Source organism: Leucoraja erinacea, chromosome 14 (genome assembly GCF_028641065.1).
Source record: "Leucoraja erinacea ecotype New England chromosome 14, Leri_hhj_1, whole genome shotgun sequence".
NCBI classification, from domain to species: Eukaryota; Metazoa; Chordata; class Chondrichthyes; order Rajiformes; family Rajidae; genus Leucoraja; species Leucoraja erinaceus.
The window spans coordinates 25824521-25845440 of record NC_073390.1 but is presented as its reverse complement, the minus strand read 5'-3'; the positions used below and the strand labels follow the sequence as shown (position 1 = coordinate 25845440).

The following is a 20920-nucleotide window of genomic DNA, read 5'->3' as shown; positions in this document are numbered from 1 at the left end:
TCCATCGCTAATAAAAACCTTTTGAAATGTTAGAAGATAATTGTAGCAGAAGAGAAAAGAGAACCAAAAAAAGGGCTGGTGTTCAATCTGCATGTTACGAAAGAAGTCATAGTTACCTTTTTCAGAAGCCCCTCCCCATCTAGTTAGCTATCAGCAATAATCCAAGCACTAGCGATGCGGAGACCAGAGTACAGAATGAATCGACTACTAGTTGTAGATGAAGTCGGCCATCCTAGGGTCCATCGTCATCAGCCGCTCACCAATAGGGGACCTATCTAAACTAGTCCCCATTTTGCCGTTGTTTTGAGCCCATGATCTCTCAAAAAGATCTTTTCCTGAATCCATGCCCTATCCAAAAAAGGCGACTCAGATGTGCTCCACTCCTAGCCTCTCAGATTTAAATTTAACTAACAATAGATGTACAATTACAAACCAATAGAGCTAGTTTCATCCAGCACCAGAACAGGAATTCCTGGGTTTGCAGAAAGATTGTTCAACAAAGAGGAGAAGATAAAGCAGAGGAGCCGACAAAGGAGAAGAGCCATAGAAGAGAAGCAAAGCAAGGAACAAAAAGCTGGCAAATAGATAAAAGAAGAGGAGAAGGGAAAACAGAGAGAATAAGGCGCTACACAAACGCGATGACATAATTGAGAGTGCTGGCAATAGCAAGGAGATTATAACATGTATCAGAATTGCATGAGTAGATCACGATATATGAACAGAAAGGAGAGGAAGCACATAGAATATCTGAAACTACAGACCATCTCTCCCCAGGATTTATAAGGCCATACAGAACAGAAACAGACTATTCAGCCCACCTTGTCTATGCCAACTAAGTGCCCATCTATACTAATCCCATATGCCAGCACTTGGTCCATACCTTTCTATGCCTTGGTAATTTGAGTGCTCATCTAAATACTTCTCAAATAATGTCAAAGTACCAGTCTCCACCACTGCTCAGGCAGTTGGTCCAGATTCCAACCACCTTCTGGATGAAAAAAATCCTCATCTGATCCATTTTGTCATCTGAAAATTAAGCCTCAGTGTAAGATTGCTGTACAGTTAGATGATTATATTATGATCTTAGATGTCTGCTAAAGGAGAACCGCATAATTACTCTGGTTACAAAAGCAAGTTGGGCCTGAACCAAGAGTTACCTGAATCCGGGTTGGGCTCACATTGTGTGATACCCAAAATCCTGGTTTGACCCCAACTGGAAATGTCTTATGTTTCACAATTTCTTCCCATCTCTATCCTCGACTTCATTCTAATCTTCACCACAAGCCCCAATTCTCCTTTCAACCACTCATCACTGTTGCATTCCCTGTGCTACTCCTTCCCTAGAATCTCTCAGCATCCGAGGGAAGAGAAGCAGACTTTCTACTCCTTTTTCAACCTTTCTCCATAACTAATCAGGGGGAGAAAAATCTTGAAAAATGAAAGAAATATCAGGAATGGAATTAAAAATAATTCCTGCGTGATGGACATTCATGAATCAGCCAGTCAGGTAATGAAAGAAGGGTCTCGACCCGAAACGTCACCCTTTCCATCTCTCCAGAGATGCTGCCTGTCCCGCTGAATTACTCCAGCATTTTGTGTCTATCGTAATGAAAAGTAGGTTTATTTTCTGTTGGTGGGACAAGCATGACACTGTGAGAATGAATATATTGGACAGGAGCATTCAGACATCAAGTAATGGGACTTTCAGGAATGTGTCTAATTCCAAAGGCAGTGCTGGGTCAGAGGAATGGTCACCGATGATGTCAATGAATCATCAAGGGAGTTCTGCAGTGTTGCATTCAAGGTCATGTTTAACTAATTATGGTGAAACTGCGAGGCAATGATTGACACCGTATTACTTATTTTGCAAATAAACCGCATAGAGTGGAACGACAATTATATCGGACATTTGAAACATATGCGGGCAGTTTCTAATTCAAATGAAACTCTAAATGATGACAGCAAATTCGAGTTGGACAAGTTTTCTAGAAGCAGCCAAAGTATTTATTTCGCTGCACTCAGGCACCTCAGAAAATTGCCCAAAAATGGCCAGTATTTCTACAAAATCTGTCACCATCTGAATCCAGTGTTAAAATCCAATATCAGAAAGACATTCTTTAGTTCTGTTGATCCTTGTGTATGGAACAGAAATAGAAAAAAAGCAAAAAAATGCAATAAAATACAGCAGTGAGCTGTATCCTGGGATTTTGAATACCAAGATCATTAACACAAAACATGTGTGGGTTGTTGTGTAACTCCTAATTCGGAAATTGGGACGTTGGCAACATCGTGAGAAATTCCCTAATGAAACGGAAAAGTGTTGGAAAATAAACTGAAATCTAACCAGGAACAACAAATCTAAATAAACAAGAAACATAACACTTTATATTTTGCTCAGACTTTTGCTTTAAATGGTACGGTGAAAATTGTGCCATGTTGAATCTGGCCAGCCGCTCACCCAAGGAAAGTAGAGGGATTGCGTTTCCATGGTTACCCATTATGTAGACAGCAACAAACTGTGAAGATGTTAGCAGGCCAAGCTGCCTGCTTGGAACAAGAAACCTCACAAAAATGCTAAGCTTGCGAAAGAACAACTGGTGTAACTCCTTACTGACCAACGGTTGCTACTCAAGCAGGGAGCTCTTGCAAAGAGAACAAAAGGGGCTACAAGCAAGTTTAGAGCAGCTGCAAGAATCTTGGGCACAGATGAAAAAGCTTAGTGTGAAGTCGCAGCAAAAAGGGTTTGCACAATCATCCATCCTGAGTCTGTACAAAGACCACAGACCTCAAGTGAAAACATATAAGGCATGATTAATGAGAATGTAGCTGATTTGCTGTGAAAGTACAAGGCAAGGCTACCTACAAACCAAAACGTAACCAGGAGGATCTGGTACAGAGAGTTGGTCAATGCTGGTCAGTGGACACGGATTACATCTTTACGTGACTGCTTTGATTCAGTGGACTGGTCCATATTCAGGGATTCTGTAGCCAACCTAAATGAGTGCACCACTGCTGTGACTGACTTCATCAGCAAGTAAGTTGAAGAGTGCATGCCGAAGAAGACAATCTAAGTGTTCCCCAACTGGAAACTATGGATGAACCATGAGGTACATTCACAGGTGAAGGCTGGGTCCACTGCATAGAAGTCAAATGATCCAGAGGTACAAGAAGGCCCACTACAATGTTTGCAAAGCATCAAGGATGCCAAGAGACAATACCAGGACAAACTTGAGTCTGAGTATAATCATTCGGATACCCGCAGAATGTGGCACGATCTGAATACCTAAATTGGCCACAAAGTGAAGTCAGGCAATATCACTGGTGATAGTGCGGCCCTACCTGATGAACTTAATGCTCTCTATGCTCGCTTTGAGCAGAAGGCCAAAGGGGCAATGACATCCGTCCCATCAGACCCAAGTATGTTAGGTGTTAGGTTGGCATTCCTGAGGGTGAACCCACAGAAAGTATTGGCCCGGACAGAGTCCCTGGCTGTGCCATTTCAAACTGGCCATTTCTGTGGACTATCTAGTTGCAATGGGATGCACTCCATCAGTTCCACACATTCCTCGTGAAAGCAAATGTCAAATTTCCAATGGAGATTGCCAAGGGGGAATGATCAAGATCTGTGTATATCCAGATCCTTGTGATCGAGGCAGTATTCCAGTTCAGTCTCTGTGCAGCGTACTTTTAGTGCCTCTGGAAATCTGACACACTGCAAGAGCCAGGAGCTCGGGAGCAATTTTATGCTGGAATCCCAACAAATTCATCTCTCCCAGCCAAGTTTGTAACATGAATCATGATGTGTATTAAATATTTTACAATGGTTGATATGGCAACACCACATTTCTCATAAAATATGGAATGAATTCATTCTTATACGAGTTAGAGGAATAATGTGATGGAAGTGATTAAAGAAAAAAGTAAAAAAGTGATGTGATCAGGTGGATGTGAAGGGGGAAAAAAATTCTCATGGGGAAACTCAGGACAGGGAAGAACGATTTTAAAGATCTCCCCCATCTGACAGCTTTCTTGCTGCCTGGGCTCAGCTGTGTCTTTCAAGCCTGGGGCTAGTGGATTTTGGTTGGGCTGCCATACTATGGGAAATGGGTTGCAGATTGACCTCATTAAACTGGAAAGGATGCAAAAAAGATTTACTGTACATGGATGTTACCAGGTTTGGAATGTTTGGGCTATAATGGGAGACTGTATAAGTGGTTATTTTTTCCCCAGTGTGTAGGAAGCTGAAGGGTGACCACCTAGATGTTTATACAATTACAAGGGACATAGATAAGGCAAATAGACACAATATTTTCCCCCAAGGTAGGGGAGTTTAAAACAAATGGGTAGAGGTTTAAGGTGAGAAAGAAAAGATTTTAAAGGGACCCGAGTTGATCGATATTCAGAACTGACATGTTCCAGTAAGGTGAAGGGATAAGGATAGCAAAGTAAGCGAACCTTACCAAAAAGGTTGTAAATTTAGTCAAAAAGTGAAAGGAAGCACATGCAAAGTTTATGAGGTTGGAATCTGATAGGTCCTTCATGGAATATATAGAAAGGGGGAAAGAACACATGGACAATTAGAAGTGCCACAAGAGCCCACAAAATGGCTTTGGCATGTCAGATTGAAGAAAATCTATATTAATATCCATATTAAAAACAAGCAGTTAACAAATGAGAGGGTAGGATTTCTCAAGATTAAAGGAGGGAATTTATGATTGGAGTCTGGATATGTAGGTAATAAACGAGTACTTTGCATCTGTTTTCACCAAGGGGAAGGACATGGTGGACAATGAGATCAGTGTGGAGAATACTAATATGCAAGGGCAGTTTGAGGTTAAGATGGATAAATCCCCAGGACCTCATGGGATCTATCCCAGTTTATTGAGAGAGGCAAGAGAGGAGATTGCAGGAGCCTTGATGAAAATTATTGCATCTTCTCTAGCCAGAGGTGAGGTCCTAGATGACTGGAGAGTGGCAAATGTTGTTCCTCTATTTAAGAATGGTAGTAGAAAGAATCCAGGGATACATAGGCCAGTAAGCCGCAGGTGAGTAGGGAAATTATTGAAGATAATTTTTTGGGATAGGATTTACTCCCATTTGGAAGAGAATGGGTTAATTAGGGATAGTCAACATGTCATGTTGTGTCTTACTGATTTGATCACGTTTTCTAAGGAAGTGCTGAACATGATCGATGAGTAGTGGATGTTATCTGCATGGATGTTAGAAAGACATTTGATAAAGTCCCCCATAGTAGGCTGATCCATAAGATTATGATGTACACAATTAATTTGGGACTAATTTGACATGGGATTAACAGTCATTTGGCCGTATGGATTCAGAGATAGACAGAGGGTTGGGGTGGAAGGACAGTATTCAGGCTGGAGGTCTGTGACTAGCGGAGTTCTGCAGGGATGCCACCACTGCTGCTTGTGATTTATATAAATGACTTGGACATAAATATAGATGGGTTGGTTAGAACTTGCAGATGACACCAAGATTGCTGGGGTTGCGAACTATGTGGAAGGCTGTCAAAGTTTACAGTGAGATATAGATCAGCTACAGAAATGGGCGGAGAAATTACAGATACGTTTTAATCCAAGCAAGTGTGAGGTGTTGCACTTTGGGAGGTCAAATGTAAAGGGGGGAATATTTGATTAATTGCAGGACCCTTAATAGCATTGACGTACAGAGGTACAGCTGCAAACAAGAAGAAAGACATGCATGGACTTCATCTCACCCATTAATCTTACTTTGTCCTTCATGTGCTGCCTAACCTTTAGTTTAGTTTAGTTTAGAGATATAGCGTAGAAACAGACCCTTCAGCCCATGTTTACACTACTTCTGTGTTCTCTAATAGAACTGTTTAGATGTTCTCACAGTTTTGCACCACTTCCTACACAAGGAGCAATTTACAGGGGCCAATTATCCTACAAATAATAATAATAATACACTTTATTGTCATTGTAAATACATACAACGAAATTTCAGGCGCACTGCCCGAGCGGAGCTCCAACGTATCAGATAAATAATAACGACAATGGAAACGACAAAAATGGCAAGAAAAACGTCAAGTCAGAATGTGGAATATTTTACAGTATGGTGTTATAAAGAGTTTTCACAGTATAGTGTTGTGGCAGTGCAAAATATTGGCTATGGGGGGTGTGTGTTCTGTGCAAAGTTCAGAGTCGTGATAGCCTTGGGGTAGAAACTGTTCATTAATCTTGTGGTGTGTGATTTGATGGAACTGTAATGCTTTCCTGGATGGCAAAAGGGCAAACAAGTGATGTGTGGGATGAGATGAGTCCTTTAGCATGCATTATGCCTTCCGCAGGCAACGAGAGCTATAGATCTTTTCCAGGGCAGGCGGATGTGCGTTGGTGATCTTCTGGGCTGTATTGATGACTCTCTGCAGAGCCTTCTTATCAGCCGCAGAATTGTTACCACACCACACCAGGATGCCATGTGTCAGGACACTCTATGGAGCAATGGTAGAATGACATTTGCAGCTGTTGTAGCAAGTTGACTTTCCTGAGTTATCTTAGGAAGTAAAGTCATTGTTGTGCCTTCTTCATCAGGGAGTTTGTGTTAGTTGACCACCTGAGATCTGCTGAGATCTGGGTGTCCAGGAACCAGAAACTGGAGACTCTGTCCACACTTTCTCTGTTTATGTGCAGTGGGGGATGGTCACCCTGCTTCTTCCTGAAGTCCATGATGAGCTCTTTTGTTTTGAAATCCACATGTCTTTGGGAGGTACGAGGAAACCAGTGCACCCGGAGAAAATAGGGAGAACATGCAAACTCGGTACAGACAGCGGCCAAGGTCAAGATCAAACATGGGACTCTGGCACTCCAGCAACTATACCACTTTGCCACTGTCCCGCCTAATGCAACATTACTTTAGTTTGGCACCTTTTCTTACCCCCTTTATGAAGTCACTCTTTATATTAGGTCCATGCCCTTGATTAGGTGGATTTAAGCCTAAATTTGGACCTGCAGTGAAGGACAGTCACAGAGTGAGAGTTCATAGGTCATTGTGCAGAAATAATTTAATGCCTACTTTCGAGTTTCATTATATTCTTCTTGTTGTTGTGTTTCCAACTTAAATTCAAGTGGGACGTAGGAGAGTCTGAAACTAAAGATACCGGTTTAGGCAAGAAGGGAATGATTTAAAGCGTATCTGCGGAGCAACATTTCACGCAGAGGGTAGGTGGGTACATTGGTATAATCTGCACGGAAGTCATAGAGGTAGTTAAAACTGAATCAAAAGATACATTTTCAGATGCAACTGTAAGGAGGACAGGAAGGGAAGAGGTGTGGGGATGAAATTACGGAGCCAAGGGCCTTTCCAGCCAGTCAGTGGTATGGGGAAAATAAACTGAGATGTGCAGTAAGCCAGAGTTGGAAGACTGCGGATTTATTTGTGTCTTTCACTCTAGAGCAGTGGTTCCCAACCTTTTTTTGGCCATGCCCCACCTAATCACCTCTAAAATCCTGATGCCCCCCCCCCCCCCATGTGGTGATATATAATTCTTATCATTTAAAAAGTCAAAATAACATCTGAAACATAAACTACATATGTTTACCTGATGGAAAATCCAAAAAAATAAAAATCGAAAATTTGGACCCAGACCTCCTCAGCCGCGCTCAATTGCCCCCCTTAAAAATCAAATTGCCCCCCTGTGGGGCGTACGCCCCACGTTGGGAACCACTGCTCTAGAGCAATAGGGAAAGAATCCTATGGATGCATTCAAACCACAAGGGCAAAATTTAAATTTGAACGTGGTTTAGCGTGGGAGCTGTCTGTCAGTGATTCAAAGGGTGAGCAATAAATAGCATGGTGATATGAACTGCTGACAAAGGGTCTCTGATCAGAAGCGTTGATTTTGTTTTTATTTCCACGGAAACTGCCTATCCTGCTGAGACTTTCCAGCAGTTTCTGCTTTTATTTCAGATTCCTAGCATCTGTAGTTTTCTTTTGGTTCCAGATTAACGCTGCCTTAGGTCAGGAAGAGTAATCCCTATCCAGGTTACAGCTTGCCCACAATGTCTGACTGCAGTTGTCATCTTGAATGGCTGCCAATTAACCTAATGGCAAAATGTCTCACAGCAACTCTTGATTGCATATTTATCTGTAAAGCCTCTTCATCAAGGTGCCTGAGCAGATTAATGCAGGAGTGTTTTCCTGAGACAGCAAGCAGGCTCAACCTAAGAAGCTACTGGACAAACATTGCAGTCAGTGCTAGACAGCCACTTATTGGAAAATGGTGTGAACATAGAACATTACAGCACCAGGACAGACTATTTGTGGTCCCATGTCAGTGAATTATTCCCACATAAAACGAGTTGTGCAATTAAAACAAAACTACATCAGTAATAACAGGCCACCAAATATCAAGTGGGTGCCTGCCCTGTCAAATATGTAGACTCCAACATCAAAGCATCTAGTTGAGAAAGTCCAGAATATATCTTAATTGTCATTTCTTAAATAGTTCTGGAATGCCGATCAGCATTAATTCATCTAGGCAAGATCAGTCTAGATTATCATCCTTCTCCAAGGTATTATTGTGGATAGAATGGGTGCATCAAATGATTCCCCGTTGACTGGTTCTTCAGGAAGGCTGATCCTTGGCAGGCCCTCTTCATCACTCCTTGGCATTGGAATGTTCAGACAAAATGTATTTTGTTTTATTTTACAGTTTGTGATTTTGAGTTTTCTTTTTTCTTTTCCTGTATCACTTGTAGGTTCATAAAATATATTTACACTGAGTGGTGAGAATGTGAAAGTTGGAAGGGAAAGAAGAGGATAGCACCAGCAAACTGAAGGGACAACGTGGCCTATGTGAAGCAGACGGCAATCGTGGAATCTGGGTGCGAATGTAATGAGAGGTAATTAAAGCTTGTGTGGAGATTGAACAGGGTAGAAGAGAAGGAATGCCATAAGAGAAGGAATGTTTGTCATCATTGTATTTGGAATTTGATCTTTTGAAATGGTAAAGTTCTCAATACATGGCTAACTTCATTTTTATTATAGTGTCTTATATTGTCACAGTTTTTAGGACTGTCAGCTTCTCTGGGAATTCATCAGTTTTCAGTAATTAGTTTGTTGCTTAAATTCACTAATGTCACTTCTGTACTAGGCCGACTATCTCTTGTTTTTCTTCCCCCTGCCCGAAACAATTAACTGTACATATTGTTAAATGGAATTGGATCTCAAACATTAACCCTTCTTAGCCTCTTGCAGACCCTGTCTATCTACTGCTCATGTCACATGTTCTCCATTCCTGTGCATCTGCATTGCCCAGATAAAAGTAATGTTATTTGACCTTGGGACATATGGGCGGTGTGAGCACGTTGGGCCGAAGGGCCTGTTTCCACACTGTATCACTCCATGACTCTACGGCCTATTTGTCCCTGAAGGGGTTAACACTGCTCTGAAATGGAACTCACTACTATGGAATTTGCTGCAGATTCTCTGACTCGCTTCACCATCTATGAAAAGCAGATTGGGTTTCAGTTATTTCACCAGCAACATTAATGAGCTGAACATTCCACAGATAGTTGTACAAATGAACAAACAACCACGGCTCTTTTAAAGGTCAGCAGTTATTTTCTGATTGCGGAATAAATGTGAATCAACAACAGGTCAAAGTTGGGAGAAATGGAGACAACGGCGATCCATCGGCTAGGAAAACTTATGAATCACTTTCTGCTGGGTTATGGAGGTGTCGGAGATACGGGATGCGAGATAAATGAAGAGTAAATCATTAAGCATAACACATCTATCCAAGGAGGTGGGAGGACAGGAAGAAACTAAGTCATGTGTTTTGGCCAAAACTTGATAGTATGAATCCAGTTCGTGGAATAATATCAAAATGTTGCCAAAACAAATATATCAATACCATATCAAAATGCTTGTCATTTTTCTGCTGTTTGCATAATATCTCAAACAGTCAGGATAAAGTCCACTTCCTTCTTTGTGTTTAAACTTCAGCTTGACTCAAACTCTGTGAATGCCAGACTGGCGTTATTAACCAGAACAGCAACTGTGAGTTTCTAGCAACACGGTGATTGCTCCCATCTTCTCCCCTCGCCTCACACTTGTCTCCCCCTCTCTCCCTGCCCACTTTCCTTTCTATCCCTCTTCACCAATATGACCTCTCCTACACTCAGCCCTCTCCCCATCTTTCCCTTCTTCTTTAACCCTTTGCCACATACCCTACTCTCTCCCGATTTCCCTCTCACCCTTTATCCTATCTACCTTGCATCCCCTGCCCTTTCTGCCCATTTCTCCCGCCCACGGACACTCAGAACCCCTTGTGTCTCCTGTCAACATTTTTCAACAGGAAATAAAGACAAAGATTCATGAATGAGAACACAGCTTGTGTTGAGACTGAGCACTTGCAGGGATGGGTTGGGCCAAATGGCCCATTCCTGTCCAATAACATTTAATTAGCTCCAAGTTATTCTGGATTAATCTATGGGGTGATGGGTAAATACTGCTCTTGCAGGACAAGCTGTCACCAGGCACCAAGCCTCCAGCCTCTTGTCTAAAGACCCTGAGCTCAGGTTCCACTCCTGGGAACCTAACACACTCTCAGATTGATGTTTTAATGCAGGAGGCAGAAAATGTTACATGGCCAAAAAGCACTATTTACAATCAGAAAGCCATACAGCACAACCACAGCCCCTTCAGCCCAGTGATGCTAATCCTCAACCACCCATTTGTACTAATCAGTCTGAAGAAGGGTCTCGACCCGAAACCTCGCCCATTCCTTCTCTTCAGAGATGCTGCCTGTCCCACTGTCCAGCTTTTAGTGTCTATCTTATACTTATCCTACACCAACTCATTTTATTCTCTCCACATTCCCATCAACGCACGTCAGATTTTACCATTCACCTGCAAACCAGGAACAATTTACAGCAGCCTATTAACCTATCAACCAGCATGTTGTTGGGATGTGGGAGGAAACTAGAATACCGGAAGGGAACACGCGTGGTTACCAGGAGAACATGCAGACATCGTGCAGCCAGCACTGGAGGTCAGGATTGAATTTGGGTCATTGGAGCCGTGAAGTTGCGGCTCTACTGGTTGGCTGAAACCTTATATTAAGGTTCAGCTCCATCTCAGATAGCAGGAATATTTGAGGAGCAGTAAAGCCAATAATATGTGAACAGATTGAGGTGTCTTTGTTTTATGCCAAGCATAGTGGCTGCCAAGGATGGTAGCAGAAATGATAGTTTAAGTGGCTTTTAGATAGATGGCACCTATCCGAGTGGTGGTGCCATCGAGTGTGGCTGCCTCGCCTGCAGCTGTCTGTCCTTTCATTCTTTTTGTTATTTTTAGTCTGTTTTAAAGTTTGTTTTTAGAGGTCTTTTAGTCTTTTTTATGTGGGGAGAGCGGGGGAAAGGGGGAAACTATTTTCTTGGTTACTTCCTGGTCGAGTATGTGACTACTCTCCGAGCCGCATCTTCGCCCCCTCCTCGCGGCCTACAATCGGCCAGAGCTTCAGCTACAGCAGCAGCGCAGCATTGGATTTCATCACAGAGCAAGCGATGCCTTACCGGGAATCGCCGTGATGGAGCTCCGGAGTGCTGGGACTGCCGACTTTGACATCGTGGAGCTGTGGTGTTCGGAACTTCCCAGCCACGGGCGGTGGGAGCTTCCAGCCGCTGGCGGCGCTGATTTTGGCATTGCGGAGCCTGGGATCTCTCGCCGAATCTCCGCCCAGCTCAGCCTGTGGACTTCAGAAGCCGCGGTCTCCGGTAGGAAGCGGCCGATTCGGAGGCTCTGGGCCGCTGAGAGTGTTCTTCCGTTCAAGGGCCTAAAACATCGGGGCCCCGTTGCGGTGATTGCGGTGGCCTCAATAGGCCCCGACCACGAGTGAACAGAGGAAGAGGACTGAACTTTGGTGCCTTCCCTCACAGAGGGAAACGTTGATTCCGCTGTAGCGGGATGTTTGATTAATGTTTTATGTTAAATTCTAAAGTGTTGTGTTTATCTTATTTGTGTGCTGCATGGCAACTCAAATTTCACTGCACCAATTGGTGAATGTGACAATAAATGTATTTTGTCCTTTTGACAGATGTGTATGGAAGGAATGAAGTGATATGGATCACATGCGGACAGACAAAATTAGTATAACTTGCATCAATTTTGGCACAGACACTGTGGGCTGTAGGACCTGTTATCTAGTCATAGAGCCATACAGCGTAAAAACTGGCTCTTCAGCCCAAGTTGCCCATACCAGCCAACATGTCTCATCCACACTAATCTCACCTGCCTGTATTTAGCCCGTATCCCTCTAAACTTATTCTATCCATGTACCTAACTAAATGTTTCTTAAATATTGCAATAGTCTCTGCCTTAACTACCTCCTCGGGCAGTTTGTGCCATACACCCACCACCCTTTGTGTAAAAATATTTTAACATCTTTCCTATTAAATGTTTTCCACCTCACGTTAAACCTATTGGTTCTCAATTTCCCTACTCTTGTGCGTTAAACTGATCGATTCCTCTCTTGATTTTGTGCTCCACAGAATAGAGTCCTAGCCTGAGTCCAGAGTCCAAGCCCTCAAGTTCTGGCAACATCTTTATAAATCGTCTCTCTGCACCTTTTCCAGCTTGACATCTTTCCCATAAAATGGTGCCCAAAACTAAACACAATACACTAAATATGGCCTCACCATCTTATATAACTGCAACATGCCCTCCCAACTTCTATACTCAATGCTATGTCTGTGGAAGGCCAATATGACCACCCTATCATCCTGTGATGATACTTTCAAGAAACTATGTATCTGCTCTCCAAGATCCCTTTGCACAACAAACCCCCGCAGAGCCATGCCATTCCCTGTGCAGGTCCTGTCCATGTTAGACTTCCCAAAATGGAAAACATATTTTTCTGGATTAAATTCTATTAACCATTCCACAGCCCAACCGATCAAGATCTTGCTGCAATTTCAGACAACCATCTTCATTATCTGTAATACCACCAACTTGCTCATCAACCGGTGCTGTCTTGTTACATGTTCACGGTTCTATTGGCCAGGGTCTAAATAGTTTGATGACTTGCTGAGAAGTGGCTGGAGCAGGGAAATTGTCTCAATTCCTTTCCTGATAATCATGATGAGTGAGCAATGATCCGAGTCTCACTGAGGCAGCTCGTGTACAGCAGATCCATGGTGAACCACAATTAGTCTTCGTCTTTTTCACAGGAAACTCTTAAACCTCTGTTAACCAGACTACAGCCTCAGTCATTGGCTTGCAGACATTAGATGGTGGGATCAGAATCCAAATCATCAGCAGCTCATCCCTGAAGCATATTAAAGGATAAGACTTACGTTCCACATCCCCAATATAAAGCTTCTCCCTTGCTGCACAGATTGCCCTCTAATAATAAAGATCCACAAAAGCATCCTGACTCCACATCTCCGTAAAGGCAGACATGGATGATGGAATTACCTAGGACCATCTTTGGTTGTCTGAGGAAAAGATTGTTTAATGATCGAGACTTCAGGCCTTGCACAAAGCTTATCTTGGAAGGTGGCTAAGGGACTACGGAGCGATAAAGCTGCTGCCTTACAGCGCCAGAGATCCAGGCTCGATCCTGACTATGGGTGTAGACTGTACAGAGTTTGCCGTGTGTCCGCGTGGGTTTTCTCCAGGTGCTCCGGTTTCCTCCCACATTCCAAAGACATGCAGGTTTGTATAATATGATTTATTTTGACTGGATGGCATGCAAACAAAGCTTTTTACTGTATCTTGGTACATATGGCACCTGACAATAATAATCAATACAATACACTCTCTGAGGAATGCACTGATAGCCGAGTGTTGAACTGACACATGATAATCTGCTCTCGAAGGTTAGATCGCATGGCATCCAGAAAGAGCTAGCCAATTGAATACAAAATTGGCTTGATGCTAGGAAGCCGAAGGTGATGATAGAAGGGTGTTTATTGGACTAGATGCCTGTGACTAGCGGTGTGTTCAGGGGCTGGTGCTGGGCCTAGTGTTCTTTGCCATCTATACAAGCACTCCCTGATTTATGTAATAGACGCGTTACGTACACCCGCACTTATGTAAACAATTCACAATAGATTGTCCCGTTTCCTGAATGACCTGTGTTATTGCAATGAGAGGATAGCAAGAGCTTCCTGTCCGCTTCACAGCTATAAAAGCATTGCCTAGCTCACTGTTCTCACAGTGCAGGCAAGCAAGAACCAGGGAGGCGGCCGACAGCAGCTGCCAGCCGAGTCGCAGTCATTCTCCACGCCAGCCTTCCACAAGGTGCAGCAGCAAGCCCTTCATCACCAGCTGTTCCAGCCTCTAATTAACGTTTCAGCACACCACCACCGACAGGACGTGTTTGGTCACCGTGGGGCAACCTCCCCTCTCACCAGCCATCACTTTGTGCACCTTGGAATATGTCAGTAACTCTGGGGGAGAAGGAGAAAGAGGCAGTGGTGGCGGGGGAGTGGACAAAGCCACAGCCAACAGGAAGAAGAGGCAGACAGTGAGAGGGAGGGCAGCCCCACGGTCCTGTCCATGGCCAGGGGATACAACGGGAGCTGCAACAACAACAGCCGGTGAAGAAGGGCTCTTAGTTTTAAGATGAAACGACACAAAATGCTGGAGTAACTCAGCAGACAGAATGAGTCTGAAGAAAGGTCCTGATCTGAAACGTCACCTATCCATTTTTACCAGAGATGCTGCCTGATCTGCTGAGTTACTCCAGCATTTTGTGTCATTTTGTGTATTAACCAGTATCAGCTGTTCCATACTAGGGCATCGGAGATGTCATTAGGGAATGGAGATTCCCCTCTTCCATTATAGATGAGGCTCTCACCAGGGTTTCCTCAATATCCCGCAGCTCCGCTCTTACTCCCCCTCCCCCTATTCGTAACAAGGACACATTGCCCCTTGTCCTCACCTTCCACCCCATCAGCCATCGCATACAACATATAATCCTCCGATATTTTCACCACCTCCAAGGGGATCCTGCTGCTGGCCACATCTTCCCATCTCCACCTCTTTCTGCTTTCCGCCGAGACCTTTCCCTCTGTAACTCCCTGGTCAATTCGTCCCTTCCCACCCAAATCACCCCCTCCCCAGGTACTTTCCCTTGCAACCGCAGGAAATGCAATACTTGTCCCTTTACCTCCCCCCTCGACTCCATCCAAGGACCCAATCAGTCGTTCCAGGTTAGACAGAAGCTCATGTGCACCTCCTCCAACCTCATCTACTGCATGCGTTGTTCCAGTTGTCAACTTCTCTACATCGGTGAGACCAAGCGCAGGCTCGGCGATCGCTTCGCTGAACACCTCCGCTCAGTCCGTCTTAACCAACCTGAACACCCGGTTGCTCAGCACTTCAACTCTCCCTCCCATTCCCAATCTGACCTTTCTGTCCTGGGCATCCTCCATTGTCAGAGTGAGGCCCAGCGCAAATTGGAGGAACAGAACCTCATATTTCAATCCAAGTTTATTCAACCTCTCCTTGTAGTTGAAACACTCTAATCCAGGCAGCTTTCTGGTAAACCTCCTCTGCACCCTCTCCAACGTCTCCACATCCTTCCTGTAATGGGGTGACTACAATTGCACATAATACTCCAAATGCAGCCGAACCAAAGTCAGAACTGCATCATGACATCCTGACATTCTAAATTCAATGCTCCATCAATGAAGGCAAGCATACAATGCAACTTCTTTACCACTACTCATTCTGCCACCTTCAGTGAGCTATGAATTTGGACTCCAAGATCCCTCTGCACATCAGAGCTCCTTTATCTAGCTTGCTCTGTGTGTGATCATTTGGCATAACTATTGTATATGCATGGCCATTACACTTATGTATTATTGTATTGCATAGTGTAACAAGGTCTTATATTGTATTATGTCACAATATCATGAAATAATATATCATGTAATAATGTTGATAGTATGTATTAACGTACGATGTATGATAGGTGGTATATTGTATTATGCATTAACATTATGCTACAACACATAACTATTGTTATTATTGGATATGTAAAGCCAATTAACAATTGTTATAAACTATAACAAGTGGGGATGGAGGGGGTTTGGGATTGGTGTGTGGATAGGTGGGTCAATGAGAGCCTCTATGTATGTTATGTCTTGTGCTGTATGTTCTATGTTGGACCCCCTCGAAAACGAGATGACTGTCCATCTCAAGGGGTTATCCATGAATAAACTTGTTTCAAATTGTTTCAAACTTGTTAAGGGTCTTGCCACAAACTGTATAGTCCCCCTTTACATTCAACCTCCCAAAGTGCCCGTATAAAGCTTTTCAAAAAGGGGGTGGCATGACAGGATTACAAAAAACTTAATGTGAAATAATGTCGATTCACATCACGAGCGTGAAGCGTGAAGTCCATCGATGCCAGCGTCCAAGGCCCGCTTAAGGGCTCTGGAAGCTCTGGGGTTTTAGATGCTCTCTGATGCATTCTGAACCTTATTTTGGAGCATTTTTGCACCAAATTTATGACCATCATTTCAGAAATTAACAGGAATCTGAGAGGTAGCTTTTTCACACAAAGGGTGCTGGGTGTATGGAACGAGCTAACAGAGGTAGTTAAGGTTGGGACTATCCTAATGTTTAAGAGACATTTGGACACGTATATGGATAGGACAGATTTAGATGGATATGGGCCAAACGCGTGTGAGTGGGACTAGTTTAGATGGAACATGTTGGTCGGTGTGTGCAAGTTGGGCTGAAGGGCCTGTATCCACACTGCATCATTCTATGACTAAAACGTGAAGAAGAAAAATACATGTAGATAAGTAGAGCAGATTTCAAAGAGGAGTGAAGGCAGAAAGAGGTTTATGGGTGGAAAGGAACATAGGAAAGGAGGGGGGAGAGTGGGCTTGGGCAGGTGGGTGAAGAGAAAATAGTCACAAAGTGCTGGAGTAAGTCAGTGGGTCAGGCAGTATCTGCAGCATCAGAGTGCTGGAGTAAATCTGCGGGTCAGGCAGCATCTGTGGAGAACATGGATAGGTGACATGTCACAGAGTGCTGGAGAAACTCAGTGGGTCAGGCAGCATCTCTGGAGAAAAGGTATAGATTATATTTTGGGTCAAGACCATTCAGTAATATTCATGATGTGACATGCATAGACATTCCTGAATGTTTACCCAAACCATCGTGAGCTACTTTGTTATGGTGCTTGCCCTCTCCTATAACGTCTCTGCTGCCTTGGGTGATGCAGGACAGGACACGAGCTTTGGGACACGGTGTGAAGCTGTTGCCGTCTGTCCCAGCCTGGTAAAAACCTGGATGGAGTGGATTTGGAGAGGATGTTTCCACTAATGGGAGAGTCTAGGACCAGTGGCCACAGCCTCAGAATTAAAAGACATTCCTTTAGGAAGGAGATGAGCAGGAATTTCTTAAGTCAGAGGGTGGTGAACTGTGGAATTCATTGCCACAGACAGCTGTGGAGGTCAAGTCAATGGACATTTTTCAGGAGGAGATTGATAGATTCTTGATTGATACGGGGGTCAGAGGTAATGGGGAGAAGGCAGGAGGATGGGTTTGAGAGGAAAGGATAGAGTCATAGAGTGATACAGTGTAGAAACAGGCCCTTCGGCCCAGCATGTCTCATCTGCACTAGACCCACCTGCTTGATCCATATCCCTCCGAATCTGTCCTATCCATGTACCTGTCTAACCTTTTCTTAAATGTTGTAATAGTCCCTGCCTCAACTATCTCATCTGGCAGCTTGTTCCATACATCTACCACCCTTTGTGTGAAAAACATACCCCTCAGATTCCTATTAAATCTTTTGCCCTTCACCTTAAACTTATGTCCTCTGCTCCTCGATTCACTTACCCTGGACAAAAGATTCAACCATATCTATCCAAATCATGATTTTATACACCTCTATTAGATCATCCCTCATCCTCCTGTGCTCCATGAAATAGAGTCCCAGCCTACTCAACCTCTCCCTATAGCTCTAGTCCTGGCAACATCCTCGTAAATCTTCACTGTACCCTTTCCTGTTTGATGACATATTTCCTATAACATGGTGCCCAGAACTGAATACAATACTCTGAATGCGGCCTCACCAACTTCTTATGCAACTGCAATATGACCTCCCAACTTCTATACTCAGCCTGACCCGCTGAGTTGCTCCAGCACTCGTCATAGAACAGGGCAAGATTAGCAAGTTTGCTGATGATACAGAAGTGAGTGGTTTTGCAAATAGTGAAGATGGTTGTGAGTGGATTGCAGCAGGATCTGGATCAATTAGCCAGGTGGGCAGAGGAATGGTTGATGGTTGCATGGTTCCTTGAAGGTCGTGTCGCAGGTATATCAGGTGGTCAAAAAGTATTTTGGCACTTTGGCCTTCATCAGTCAGAGTATTGAGCATAGAAGTTGGGAGGTCTTTCCCTCTCAAACCCATTCGCCTGCCTTCTCCCCATTACCTCCAACACCTGTATCAATCAAGAATCCATCAATCTCCTCCCAGTGGGGGTGGCGGGGCGGCGTGGGCCCAGTGGGGGTGGCTTGGGCCCAGCGGGGGTGGCGTGGGCCCAGCGGGGGTGGCGTAGGCCCAGTGGGGGTCAGAGGGGGTGGTGTGGGCGCAGCGGGGTGGCGTGGGCCCAGCGGGGGTGGCGTGGGCCCAGCGGGGGTGGCGTGGGCCCAGTGGGGGGTGGCGTGGGCCCAGTGGGGGTGGGAGGGGGTGGCAGTGGGCGCAGAGGGGGGGTGGCGTGGGGCAGCAGCGGGGGTGGCGTGGGCCCCAGCGGGGGGTGGCGTGGACCCAGCGGGGGTGGCGTGGGCCCAGCGGGGGTGGCGTGGGCCCAGCGGGGGTGGCGTGGGCCCAGCGGGGGTGGCGTGGGCCCAGCGGGGGTGGCGTGGGCGCAGCGGGGGGGGTGGGCCCAGCGGGGGTGGCGTGGGCCCAGCGGGGGTGGCGTGGGCCCAGCGGGGGTGGCGTGGGCCCAGCGGGGGTGGCGTGGGCCCAGCGGGGGGGTGGCGTGGGCGCAGCGGGGGGTGGCGGCGCAGCGGGGGGGTGGTGTGGGCGCAGCGGGGGTGGTGTGGGCCCAGCGGGGGTGGCGTGGGCCCAGCGGGGGTCATTGGGTTGGCGTGGGCCCAGCGGGGTTGGCGTGGGCCCAGCAGTGGTGGTGTGGGCCCAGCGGTGGTGTCGTGGGCCCAGCGGGGGTGGCGTGGGCCCAGCGGGAGTGGCATGGGCCCAGTGGAGGTCAGCGGGGGTCGTGTGGGCGGGAGATGGCTTGGGATCAGCGGCGAGGGGAGCGGGCCCCGCCGCAGCAGTGTCTGGCATTGGGGTTGCAGCCGCTGGGTTCAGATTCAGCCACTCCCGCCGAGCGACGGGAGAACGGAGAACTGGCCGTTTCGAAAGTGGAAACGCTGATTTTTTCCCCCCGATTTTTTCTTACTCTGGGGGGGGGAAAGGGGGGTGCGGTCGCACCCAACGCACCCCCCCCCCTTCGGACGGCCATGTTATTAGTACTTTCCACATTGTTACTGTCCTCTATGTTAATCACCTTGGTGAAAACAGATGTAAAATACTAATTTAGTATATCGCCTATATCCCCAGATTCCCTCCTTTGTCCTGGGGCGGTCCTTCCTTCTCTCTGGTTATCCTCTGGTTTTCAAATATAGGTATAAAAAGCATTGGGATCTTCTTTAATCTGACTTGTCAAAGCCATTTCATGGTCCCTTTTGCCTACTTGAGTTATTTCCTCCTTTCTTTGTATTCTTCAAAAGGCCTGTCTGATTCCAATCTCTTTTATTCCAACCGCTTCTGTTTTATTTTTGACTAAATTTACAATCTCTTTGGTCATCCAAGATTGCCTTATTTTGCCATACTATAGAGTTGTGATTACTATCCCCAAAATTCTCTTCCACTGAAACACGGGTCATCTGGCCAGGCTCATTTCCCAGCACGAGGTCCAGTATATTCCCTTCCTTGGGATGAACTACTCACATATTGTACAAAACAATAAACAATAAAATCACCTTCAGCCTGGTCAGTGTACAATGAATTTTTAACCAAGTAGAGAGCAGGTCTGATTCATCAAGGCTGCAAACGTGATAAAATCCTTACCACACTGGGACTTGCCAAAAATAGTTTATGCAGATTGCCCAGTGTAACGTGTAACAAAAATCTCAAGCAAACAATCAGGGCACACAGATGGAGGATTTCATCATTTGGACTCTGCAATGTTGAGCAGTTCTGTCTCGTCTTCGGATTGATTCAATCCGAAAAAATGTTGATTGTCGAGTTCCAAATCCTTTCCCATAGATGTCATGATCGGGCACATTTTTGGAGCCTGAGTAAAAACTTTGGATCAAAAGATCCATTGAATTTCAATCAAAATAACTCTGCTCCCTTCCCACACTGGGCAGATCTCTGCTAAACTTTTCACTTCAAATAAAAATATGATTTCCTGGCTCAAAGAGATATTACCTTACAGAGAGGGGGAAATAGACTTGATTTGAATGGCATCTTTATTGACCTAATAAATTCACCCAAAATAAAACAAGAAAGATACAAGTTTACCTCATCAACTTCTTTTCAGAAGGCTGCTCACCTGTTTGGTTAGTAAATACGTTGCTTAATCTTGTACCTATCTATCTATCTATCTATCTATCTATCTACCTATCTACCTATCTATCTATCTCTCTCTGTCTATATTATATCTATATCTAAATAACTATATCTATATTTAAGTCTCTCTCTCTATATATATATCACATATCCTTATAACTATCAAACTCTGATCTTGGATGTGTATTTATTTGTGTGTTATTCACATCTCGAAAAAACGACGCACTAATGGTGGCATTTTTACATATTCCGTTAGAGATTTATGCCGTGAAGTCAAAAATCGCCATCTGAAAATTTCATGCATTATTTCTTGAGTTATTTATGAAAATG

The 20920-nt window shown here is 44.8% G+C and overlaps 1 long non-coding RNA gene across 1 annotated transcript in view; it reads left to right on the top strand.

Moving 5' to 3' along the window:
* Positions 1-775: 775 nt before the first annotated feature.
* LOC129703446 (uncharacterized) overlaps positions 776-20920 on the top strand; it is a 43375-nt gene continuing 23230 nt past the window's right edge. Inside the window, exons 1-2 of the long non-coding RNA XR_008724559.1 lie at positions 776-3034; positions 8742-8885. This is a non-coding gene — a long non-coding RNA (uncharacterized LOC129703446). The remainder of the gene's footprint in view (positions 3035-8741; positions 8886-20920) is intronic.